The sequence below is a fragment of the Ambystoma mexicanum genome, chromosome 6q (genome assembly GCF_040938575.1).
Source record: "Ambystoma mexicanum isolate Mex_15411 chromosome 6q, UKY_AmexF1_1, whole genome shotgun sequence".
Classification (NCBI taxonomy): domain Eukaryota; kingdom Metazoa; phylum Chordata; class Amphibia; order Caudata; family Ambystomatidae; genus Ambystoma; species Ambystoma mexicanum.
The window spans coordinates 1,371,292,689-1,371,305,728 of NC_090937.1; positions in this window are offsets into that span (position 1 = coordinate 1,371,292,689).

Sequence of the window (13,040 nt, forward strand, 5' to 3'; positions counted from 1 at the left end):
CATTTCTGCCTGCATGGCCTCGCGTGATGCCTGGATCTCCGCACGGGTGCCTGGAGCTCAGCCGAGAGCGAACGTGTGAGCTGCTCCAGCTGCTGTTCCAACCTAAAATTCCGGGAAGCCCCAAGTTCACCCAGAGTATCTCTGAGGAATCTGTGTCCTAACCTCAGGGCTTCTCTGTGGGCCTGTGACTCTACAGATATGGCTTCGCGCAGAGCCTCCAGTTCAACCCGTCGGTCCCTGTTGGACGCCAACATGTCCTCTCTGTGTGAGTGGCAAATGGAGTCTATTGCCTGCTGCTGGAGCTCCATCTGCTTTTCAGGGGGGAGAATGGAAGTGGCCACACTATCTATTGCCAGAGCCATCATTTCACACGATGCTCCCTGTTGTGCTGCAATACTGTACATGGAGTTCTCATACTGTATTGCCTGGTGGCGCACGGCCACCGCGTTGACGGGCAACACACCTGTTTGGGGCAAGGCGATCTGCACCTTGCTGTGCTGGCACTGCCTGAGGCTGCAGGACTGCATTCCTCCTTTGATCTGCTGGCCCAGGAACAGGAGCAAATATTGTAGAGTGTGACCCTGCATCTGTAACCACCAAAGGCGGACTTACCAACACTGAAATCCCCATAGAGGGGTCTACCCCCAGTGCAGGTGGGTTGGACAGAACAGCATCCCTGCCAGAAACACTCACCTGCAACGGCACATATGTCTCACTGTCCGATTCAGCACCTGATTCATAGAGGTCTGCGGAGGTGTACCCAGAGACACCCCTGGACAGCATGGTGTGTAGGACAAATGGGTTTTCACCCACCACCACCCCACGTCCTCCAGTGGTGCCCGGTTGTGGCTGTGATTCCACTGAGGAACCACATGGGTGACCCATACGAGTCATAACTACACACCCTCACCTGGCACTCAATCAGAACACATCACCCAAGCAACATACACATGGATTACACACACATGCATGGGCACTCACCGGACAATGCTTTAAGATCTGGTAGGTCTCCCACGTCTCAGATCTGTTCCTCTGTGACAAAGGTTCCAGCGACAGACTCATGTTCAGTGAGTTGGTCGTCCTCTGGTGGAGACCCACCGCCAGTCACCAGAGTAGAGGCATGATTGGAAGCCAGCTTGTTCTTTGCTCTGCGTTTCAGGTCATTCCACCGCTTGTAGCAATCATCAGCTGTGCGCCTCACAAATCCAAGGGCACTAATGTGGTCTGCAATGGTCTGCCAGTGGGCCCTACATTGAGCAGGCATAGTCTTGCACCCTGCAGTCACCACCATTTTGCGGCTATGTGCCAACACATAGGCCACAAGTAAATCTAGTTCAGCGTCATTGAAGCTAGGCTTCCTTGACGTGCCGGAGTGTATAGCCGTGTCTGGGGTCCCAGCCTGTACCGCAAGAGCACCCTTCTTCCTCTTGAGAGGTGGTGCGGATCCTGAGTGGCTTACGCTGCTCTGGTTGATAGGGGCAGAAGCGCAGGTGGACTGGGTACTGTAAGTTTGAGAAGGCACAATGACCAAAGGTCTCTGTGCAGGCATTGGCTGCAGGGTGATGTTGGCAGGGCCAATGTTGGTGTGATGGACTTGGACCGACACTGTCCCGGCTGGGAGACTCGGAGCTGGGGTGGATTGAGCTGCAGCTGCCCCTGCAGCCTCCTCACCCTGGCTACTTGGGGCAACAGATGACATTGCTGCCCCAGATCCACGTGGCCTGGTGACAGCAACTTTCACCGCCACACGTGGCTTAGACTTGGTGACCTGGAAGTAAGCCTGGGAGTCATCCTGTGCCGGTTCAATTGACAATATGGGCCGGTTTAACAAGGGCTGAGCTGGGATGGTGTCAGCTACATTTCCCACAACCATTTAGAGGGGAGGGGGGCATAGGTGGCCCTGATTGGTCCTCCACACACTGCCCACTTGGGCCACCCTGCACATCTTGGCCACATCCCCTACCGCGCCCACCTTTTGGAGGTCGGCCACCTTTGCCTCCCTTACTGCTTGGTCGCCTCCCAACCATGGCACTGATGTTGTTGTGCATATGGGAGTTGCAGTAAACAATTGTCCTGGGCAATTGGGGTGAAAGGGGTAGTGTACTAGATGGTATTCGTACCCTAGTGCTCTAGCAAGGCTGTCTGTGACCCCTGGGGGAAGATGACGGGTCACGCAACGCACAAGCACCCCGAAAACAATATCAAACGTGCACGCAACCCCTGGTAGACCACGTGCTTGGAAAAATGAACTTGCACTACGCTGTGGCACCCAGAAACACAAAAATAAGCGTACGCGTGATACACGCAGCCTACAATGACCTCTGAAGAGGTACGCGACACACGGGGGCAACCACAGTTGGAAAATACATGCATGACTTGTCTGCCTGGAAAAAGAACGTGAAAAAGACACGCGTGGGCGCGTTGGCAACACCCCCGCCAAAAGAAGAAATGAATACAGTCTGAAAAAAGTACGAACTGGAACCGTTGTGAAGTAATCGCGTGTGAACCGACAAGAAGTCCAAGAATCACCCGCTCGCTCTCCACAAATAGCACGTATGAGAAAATGGCATCATGCACATGCCTCTTGAGCCAGCCCACACGTGCAATGTCACTTATGCGCGTACGCGCTAAGGGCCTTTCCTCCAATAGCACGCTGACGTGCAGTTTTCTCACGTGCTGATTCAGTATGCACCCGTGTTGTGGGAAACGCCCATGCATGTAACATCACAGATGCGCTTACGCGCTAAGGGCCTTTCCTCGAATTACACGCTAACGTGCAGTTTTTTCACATGCCAAATCACTCCGTATCAAGCTGGCCACGCAACAACACACGGAAGACCACGCTTCTGCCCAGAAGGCCAAATTATTGCCCCCCAGAGCCCCGAGCAAGCTCCCACCTGCCATCTGCTGCTGCCTGCCTGCCTGCTGGCCACGTGCCCTGCTCTTTGGTGCCTGTACGTCAGCCATCTGCAGGGGTCCAGTTGCTGTGACCACCCCTGCTGGAACAGTAGATTCCCGACTGGAGTACCATCTTGCTCCACAGACCAGCCCCAGGACCCATTTGCCCACCCACACCTGCCTCGGGGGTTGCCATGTCGGACACAACACCATCTGGCACCACTGGCAACCCACAGCCAGAGAGGCAGAGGGCTACCAGCTTCAGTGCTGCAGAAGTTGGTATCCTGGTGGAGCAAGTCCTGGGGCATTATGATGCCCTCTTTGGAAGTTCATGCGCCGACAATGAAGGACGGAAGAGGATCTGGACAGACATCGTGGCTGCCATCAACGTGGAGGAGGTGGCAGCCTGCAACTTGCAACAAGTCCGGAAGCGCTGGGAGGACTTCAGGTCCAGGAACCTCAGCAAGGCCCGGCATCTCCTGAAGGCAAAGCATGCAAAGGGGCGCCGGGTCCGCCTTACCAACATGCAGATGAGGGTCCTGGAATGCATACACCCAGCGCTACACCTCCAGGTCCTTGGGAGGCAGACCCGTCCGGAGTCGAGCGGTAAGAATGCATGCGTACTAATTGGATGCTGTGCATGTTGAGGTGTGGCAGGTGTGTGCAGGTTGCACATATGTCTTGGAAGGCCCATGTATGGATGTGTATGTACAGGGACATGAGCCTGCCGCATGAGAGTCCAGTCATGTGTGAGGCGCATCAACGGTGTATGAGTACAAAAGCATTATGGGCAAATGTATGTTGGGGTGCACACATGTTTACATATCTGTGTATGTACCATGGCATGGTTGGGGTATGACACATGGATGTGGGTTCCACCTTCATGTACGTGCATGGTGTACATGTGTGTGTGAGGGTATTTGACATGTGTGCCACTGTGATACACCATGGATGCATGTGACACTGACATGTAGGAGGCCGATTGGCAGATGTGACATGGATGCCGAGGATTTGACTGCAATTTGACTGCAACAGGCGGTGTAGATGTACAGATGCATGTATGTCTGGTGGCGTGTGTGCATGTGTTTGCCAATCCCCGTGTTGCATGTGATGTTAGGCTAACCTTCGGATGGTCATGGTGTTGTATGTGTATGGATGGTACTGTCTGCTGCAACATTCCTGTTCATTTGCGCGTGTGTGTCGCTTGAAATGATATGTGTGTTGCGGAATGTGATGCCATGTGTGAAGTTTGAGACTGCCACTCATCTGCAACTGTCATGGGTGTATGAGACCATTGTACAGTGCCCTGATGCCTGTGTTCTGTCTCTCCCTGTCTGCAGCGTCAACTGATGAAGAGTGCTGTGGAGCACACAGGCAGGGATACCACCAGCCGGAGAGGCAAGCCCCAGCTCCACCCCCCCCCCAGGGACATGAGTCGGGCCCTAACCGTCAATGCTGGGTGGGTGGGGGTGCAGGGGGACATGAGTCGGGGCCTGCTGGCAGGTGCCCGTCAATGCTGGGTGGGTGGGGGTGCAGGGGGACTTGAGTCGGGCCCTAACCGTCAATGCTGGGTGGGTGGGGGTGCAGGGGGACATGAGTCGGGCCCTAACCGTCAATGCTGGGTGGGTGGGGGTGCAGGGGGACATGAGTCGGGGCCTGCTGGCAGGTGCCCGTCAATGCTGGGTGGGTGGGGGTGCAGGGGGACATGATTCGGGCCCTAACCGTCAATGCTGGGTGGGTGGGAGTGCAGGGGGACATAAGTCGGGCCCTAACCGTCAATGCTGGGTGGGTGGGGGTGCAGGGGGACATGAGTCGGGGCCTGCTGGCAGGTGCCCGTCAATGCTGGGTGGGTGGGGGTACAGGGGGACATGAGTCGGGCCCTAACCGTCAATGCTGGGAGGGTGGGGGTGCAGGGGGACATGAGTCGGGGCCTGCTGGCAGGTGCCCGTCAATGCTGGGTGGGTGGGGGTGCAGGGGGACATGAGTTGGTGATCACTAGTGCAAGGTGACATGTGGGCTGGCTGGGGGGCATACCCATGGTGGATGAGCTGCCTGCGGGACATGACTAGGGTTGCAGGGTAGTCCCCTGTGGTGTGGGCTGCCTGCAGGGGCTGGGGAGGGGGTAGAGGGCACACCTGGGAGGACCCACACTGCCAATTCACATGTGAAACTCCCTGCGCACCCCACTGAATTCACGTACCCCGCTCGCCCAAGGCCTATCGCGTGTGAAACTACCCGCGCACCCCACTGGATACACATACCCCGCTCTGCAAGCGAAATCGCGTGTGAAACTCCCAGCGCACCCCAGAAATACACGTACCCTGCTCACCCAAGGCCTATCGCGTGTGAAACTACCCACGCACTGCACTGGATGCACATACCCCGCTCTGCAAGTGAAATCGCGTGTGAAACACCCCGCGCACCCCAGAAATACACATATCCCCCTCTGCAAGCAAAATCACGTGTGAAACTCCCTGCGCACCCCAGAAATACACGTACCCCGCTCGCCCAAGGCCTATTGCGTGTGAAACTACCCGCGCACCCCACTGGATACATGTACCCTGCTCTGCAAGTGAAATCGCGTGTGAAACTCCCCGCGCACCCCAGAAATACACGTACCCTGCTCGCCTAAGGCCTATCGCGTGTGAAACTCCCCGCGCACCCCAGAAATACACGTACCCCGCTCGCCCAAGGCCTATCGCGTGAGAAACTACCCGCGCACTGCACTGGATTCATGTACCCCGCTCTGCAAGTGAAATCGCATGTGAAACTCCCAGCGCACCCCAGAAATACACGTATCCCGCTCACCCAAGGCCTATCGCGTGTGAAACTCCCTGCGCACCTCACTGGATACACGTACCACGCTCTGCAAGCGGAATCGCATGTGAAACTCCCCACGCACCCCAGAAATACACGTACCCCACTCGCCCAAGGCCTATCGCATGTGAAACTCCCCGCGCACCCCCTTTGATACACGTACCCTGCTCTGCAAGCGAAATCGCACGTGAAAGTACCCGCGCACCCCTTAGAATACACGTACCCCGCTCAGAGAGCGAAATCGCGTGTGAAAGTGCCCCCGCACTCCTCAGAATACACGTACCCCGCTCTGCAAGCGAAATCGCGTGTGAAATTACCCACGCACCCCTCAGAGTGCACGTACCCCGCACAGACAGCAAAATCACGTGTGAAAGTACCCGCACACCCCTCAGAATACACGTACCCCACTCTGCAAGCGGAATCACGTGTGAAAGTACCCGCGCACCCCTCAGAATACATGTACCCCGCTCAGACAGCGAAATCGCGTGTGAAACTTCCCGCGTACCCCAGAAATACACGTACCCCGCCCGCCCAAGGCCTATCGCGTTTGAAACTTCCCGCACCCCCCAGAAATACTTGTTCCCCGCTCATGCGATTGCAGTGTAGCGGCCCTGCTAGCTGGTCCAGGGTTAGCACAGCCTTTTGCGCTGCATTGGGGATTTCAATGGTTTTTCCTTGCGCAAGGGGCGTTCTTGGGGGCGTAACTGGCCCTGCGGGATGTTCTCTGCACCAGCGCTCAAAATGGCTGGGCAATTCCATGAATACGCGGTGTGCCAGAATGCTGTTTAGCGCACACGGCTGGCGCACGCTGGCACACGCTCCTTCTCTGCGCTGCTCGCGTGCGCTGCCTCTGCGCTGAAATATATGAATTACCCCGATAATGTATCCAATGTATCAGGGAATGTTTGTGGGAGTAACCCCCATTCAACACTTTGGTAAAACGTTGCCACCATACAAAGTTAAAATCGTTAAATATAGAATACAGTGGTCCAAGACCACTGAAGGAAAGATAATGAGCCCATGGCCGCCTAACGGCAGTTTCTCCGGAGATGTGCAACAATCACTACAGACACACTTACAGGACACCTACAAGGGGAGGAAATTGGCAAATCGCATGGCCATATTCGAGTTATGGCGCATTTTCCAGGAGGGGGCGGGAGACAGGGTATGGATGATGAATCAGCAGGAGGCAAAGAAAGAGGGGTCTGACCATTCCGCGCCTTCCCCTACCCCTCCTAGCGTAGTATCCGATGACACAGATGATGACCATGGAATATATTCATTAAGGGAACTAAGGGCGGTAGAGGGGTACTCAAACCCAACATATAAACCACCACCATATACCCAGGAGGAGAAACCGTGAGGTACAGGGCAGGCAGCCAGCAGCACCGAGTCAAACGGAGAGGGGCTGCAGCGCACAAAGGCAGAATTCAAGGGCATAGGTACGGAGGAGTGGATAGCAACACAAATACTTTTGAAACTTAAAGGCAATACGACAGGAGTAGCAGAAGGGGAAAGAAGGGCTATAGAGAACTTGGAAAGGGAGCAGGGAAGACTTGACTGGGCAGCGCAAGTAGAGGAAGAGGAGCAACGAGAGAGGGAAAAGGGAGCAAGGCTAGAATGTGAAGAGAGTGAGAGGGAAAGGAAAGAGAAATTGGAACGTGAAGAAAGGGAACGTAGAAGAGAGAAGGAGAAGGAGATTATGGATAAGGAGCGAGCGGAGAGAATAGAAAGGGAACTGAAGCGGAGAGAAAAGAAAGGGAACTGAAAGAGAAAGAGAGGGAAGATAGGGAGAGAATGGAGAGAGAGGAGAAGGAGGCACAACTGGCAGAGTGGAGAAGACAGATAATAGAGCAAGAAACACGCAAGCTCAAATAGAGCAAACAGAGGAAGTTGCAGTTAGACAGATGGCAAGGGAAGAGCGCAGAAGGAAGAGGATGAACAAGCAATAAGGGTGGCTGGTGAGCAGGCTGCACTAGAATGGGAGAAGAAAAGACGGGAGGGAGAGAGGCAAAGAGAACTGATGGCACAGATATACATATGGACAGCTCGGCAGGGCATGGCGCAGCACGCCTAGGTTTATGGAAAGGGGAGAGCAAATATAATATAGTGTACATTGATCTTGATTTAGAGCATAATGCCGACTCTGCATCACAGAAGTTGAGTTTTACAGACGTATTTTGTAGTAACATGGACGCAGGGTCTGACAATGACGACAGACACAGCAGAGACGAGAGGGGGGAACATAGCAAACTTTACCTCACAAGGACAGGTGAGGGGACATCATGGGAATGCAGGTCTCATGGACAGAGGGAAGGAGGGTCCGAACTAGACGAGCAAAAACAACACACAACTGACAGGTCCACCACATAAAACACATACATTAACAGACCAAGGGATATTCCAGGGCGCAGGAGGGAGGAGACAGCATTGGCACACTCCAGGGGATGACTGTCTTTAGCACATAATGAAACAAGATGGATACCCATACTAAAACCCACAGAAATATGCACTGACATTGAGGATAAGAGAGGGCAAGTTCAGAGCAGACAGTATCGAAGAACACAGGAGAAGAGGGCAGCATAACCACAGAGGCCCCTATTAGAGAGGGGAGGGACAAGGCCTCAGTATGTACCCTGGAAACACACAGTAAAGGAAAATGTTAAATGCAGGTTTCCCTCATTAAGTTCGAGAGCTGGGAAATGGATATACGAAATGGAGAAGTTGACAGCGGGCCACAGGCTGGCATTGGGTGACGTCAAAGGGCTGTTGGTATCAATATTGGGTGACGCGGCTGACGACATATGGGCAGGGTTCCCAGGGGTGACCATACAAAACACAGCACATGACGGGCCACCATTCACACATTGCAGAGCAGCGGCGTGGCAAGCTTTACGGACACAATACCCAAACACGTCAGACATAGGGGCTATTACGTCACGCAAAATGTGTGAGGATGGAGATCCTGTTCAGTATATTCAAGAGATTCAAGATTTTTGGCGCCTTGAAACTCGAGAGCCGTGGGACAAAATGATAGCAATCTTTTGTCACATCTTAGTGCAGGAGTTACCAAAACCTGTACAGAAGAGTCTGAAGAAATTGGTAGGATGGAAGCAAAGGGATGGCCAGAAATACAGCTCACAATAGTACACCATTGCAGGCTGTGGCAGAAGAAGTTCAAACAAAAGATAGAAGAGAGAAAGGCAGATGAGGCTAAGTTCGTTCAAAAGAAATTGGGCCTCATTACGAGTCCGGCGGTAACCGAGGCGGTAAAACCACCTGGTTACCGCCGGACTCGTATTGCCATTCCACCTCTGTGACTCCCGGAAATACCAGGGCATTACGACTCTGGTGTCCCGGGAATTCCGGAGGCAGAATTCGGTAAATCCCCATTTCCATTGAGTCCCATAGGACTCAATGGGAATGGGGAAGTGGAAACACAGGCACCATCTCGTGATGGTGCCAGTGTTTCCACGTCCGCCTGCAGTCGGGCGGTGGTAAACCCGCAGGTCAGATCTGGCGGGAACATCACCTCCCGCCTGCAGGATTCGGGATCGGGCGGTCCGGAATTAACAGTGGCGGCGGGTTTACCACCACTGTTATTTCCGGACGGCCCGACCTATAATGAGGCCCATTGTCAAAATATGCAATGGAAGGGACATTAATAACTAGCCCCACACCACACATACAAGCACCAGCACCACAGCAACAGTATCAACAACAGCAACAATACACACCGCTCATGTGAGCGGGGTTCATGGGACTGGGTGGGTTCCAACAGAGGTTCCAAGGGAAGGGCAGTTTCCAGAGGGGGTATGGCTTCAGACCACCACCATCAAGGAGGTTTTCGGGGAAAACAATCAGCAAATGCCACCCCAGTGCTGAACCTGCAGGCAGCTAAGACATATTTCGAGAGCGTTCCGATTTAGAGGGCCACAACAAGGTTGGGGAGATCAGGGACAGCAGAGCTATCAAGGAGGACAGGACTTTTATTTATATGCCCAAGGTGCACAACAGCAAGGGCAGGTACAAAACACACACCGGCAGATACCTCAGGCACAAGTATAGGCGTCGACTTCATCACAGGTACAGTCACCGGCTCCACAAATCGCAGCACCACTACCCCAATATTTACAAGCAGCCAAATACAGGACTGCGCACCATGGAACCCATGGACACAGTGGCGACAGTACCAGTTAGACGGATGGGTAGGGTCACCAGGGTGGGGAACAACCCTTTCACAGGGAACGGGCTATCACTGTATCCTCAATAGGACAGCCCACAGACAAACTTGTTGTGTCCCATTCTGTTAGTTACACCTAATCCTTCAGAGGAACCTCGCATAGGTGTGGCGATAGGTGACACAACATTTTCCTTTCTTGTTGACATTCGGGCGACTAGGCCATGCATTCGGGAAGGGACATTTGCGTTGTCAGGCGATGCCATGAACACTCAAGGATTCTCTGGGGCTTGAGAAGTGGCTGCTTTCACTGATAACATCTCTCTATCTATAGGAGATCACGACTTATCTTTACCTTTGCTCTACTCTAGACAAGCACCTGTAAACCTGTTGAGACGTGACATCCTGAGCAGACTAAACATGACCATCTCATTTACAGACAAAGGCATAATATGCTCCACACCCGGCACACACATGTTGAATGTAAGACAGATTGCTCAGGCATATTTTGGGAGCACAGTGCAGAGGAGGGTGCCATTGGACCCAGAAATGTTCCAGTATGGGACAGACAAGGCAATTGCGTGGATGCCAGGCATTGCAGGAAAGGTATGGAGGGTGCCAGGCGAGTACCTATTCAGACCAGAGATGCCACTGGAAGAGCCACAAGGAACAATTGTGCCCATAGACACTGAGGCAGTTTTGGCAAGGGATAATTGGATCGCAGTACATACAACAGATGACAAGCAGAGGGCGTGGAGAGCAATAACTGCAGTGGCAGAAGGGTGCAGGCTTACAATAGTGACGGATGAGGAGCTCTTTGGGGAAGAGAGATTGAAGATGGAAATGATGTTCGAAATGATTGTACGATTTTGGTTACAGACTCATTACAGAGAGGTTGCACAAAGAATGGCAATGGCGCTGGAGGCACCACCCACATTCTGGGAAGAGGACATGGCCAAGGTACCCGATAGCTTATGGACCACGAGTTCCTATGATGTAGGGTGCATAAAAAGCAAAGGGGGGGGACCTGGAGCAATCTTACCATGAGTAAAGCAGTACCCCCTAACAAAGGAAGCAGACTAGGGCATTCATGAAAGGTAATGGGCCAAAATGTCGCCCTCATAATTGCGACGGCTGAAATGTCAGACTTTTTTTTTAACACCCCCCTTACATCACATATATATGTGGGGGGTTATGTGATATTATAGTAATATGCGGGAGGTGCCGGGGGTCTCCTTCCATAGATCCTTCATGAAACAATCAGCGTCCTCATTGAGAGAGGCATTTTGGTACCATCAGAATCCCCATGCAACACCGCAGTGTACGCGTTGCGCAAGGCAAACGGGGGGTCATGGCGTTTTATTCAGGATTTACGCCCTCTTAACCACATTGTAGAAGCAGAGTATCCAGTCGAGGCAAACCCAGCAACAATCCTGTGTGGTATTCCAGCGGAAGCCACCTGCTTCACTGTGATTGATTTGAAAAACACCTTCTTTTCAGTGCCATTACACGCAGACTTGACTAGCTTTATGTATCACAACCAGAAGTGGAAACATACCAGGCTGCCACAGGGGTACTGAGAATCACCATCCATTTTTAACAGGGTGATTCAGATGGATTTTGGAATCATTGAAACAGAGAGAACAGTGCTACAATACGTAGATGACATCCTGATTTGTAGGGAGACAGAAGAAAAATGCAGGACAGGCTCAGTACACATGTTGTAAATGTTAGCTGACAAGGGATACAAGGTGGACAAGGCCAAACTCCAGTACTGTCAAAAGGAAGTACTGTACATTGGATAGCTGATATCCAAAGACGGTAGGCACATTGCCCCAAAGAGAGCATAAACAATACACAACACATCACAGCCTAAAACAGTGAGGGAAAGGCAGCAATTCCGGGGGTTGTGCAACTATTTCAAAGCATGGGTTTTCGATTACAGCACATACACCAGCCCACTCTTAACAGCACTAAAAGAAGCACAGGGAGGAGCAAAGTCACTGACCCGGACACAAGACATCACTGAAGCATTCAATGAGGTAAAGGAAGCGATATGTACAGCTCCAGTGCTAGGGACCCCAGACTATAAAAGGGAATTCTTCATATTCTCACACACTGACGAAGTAGTAATGAAGGCGGTTCTGACACAGAAGACAAGCATGGGCTTAAGCCAATTGCTTATTATAGTGAACAACTTGACCCAGTAATGAGAGGACACTATGCATGTGAGCAATCTCTGGCAGCTGTAGCCTTCGCTGTACAATGTGCATCTTCTATAACTATGGGGTACACCACCACCCTGTACGTGGAGCACGCCCTGTTTGCTATACTGCACATGCCAAAGAGTGCATTGACCACACATAGAGCATCAGGATATGATATACTACTATCCAAGGCAGAATTAAGGATAGTAAGATGCAAGACTGTAATCCCAGCCCTATTCATGACAGATGTCTATCAACGAGGGGATTGGGCTCATAATTGCACCTCGGACATAGATCAATTCAGTGAGGCACTCAAGGTGGAGGAAGATGCACTTGATAGGGGAGACATGCTCTATATTGATGGTTCTGCAATGATTGATCAAACTGATGGGATCAGGAGGTCTGGGGCTGCTGTAGTGAGGTTGAAGGAGGACGGGACAAGTGAGGCAGTTCGAGTGCCGGGTTACCATCTCAATATTCATTGAAAGCAGCAGAACTAGTGGCCCTCATTTTGGCCCTATAACACAGCGTAAGTAAGAGTGTGACAATTTACTCTGATAGTGCATATGTTACATCAATAGTACATTCAGGATTGGCACGATGGCTCAGGAGAGGGTACAGGTGAGCTGATGGGACCCCAATACCGCATGCGCTGCTGCTAGGTGAACTGTTTCAAGTAATAACATACCCACAGGAGTTAGCATTGGTGAAGTGCCAGGTGCACACCAGAGGGGAAGGCGATATCTTGAGGGGAAACGAAGCAGCTGATTATGAGGCAAAGTGTGCATCATGTTTTGGAGGATTGTGTCACGACTCAGTGTTGCCCCAAGACAACACTAGGAGTCATGACACGATATGAGCAATATGGCCAGGGTATAAGCTCCTTAAAAAATGGGAAAGGGCCCACTTGGACCCAGTCCTGGTGCCTTTGGTGCCAG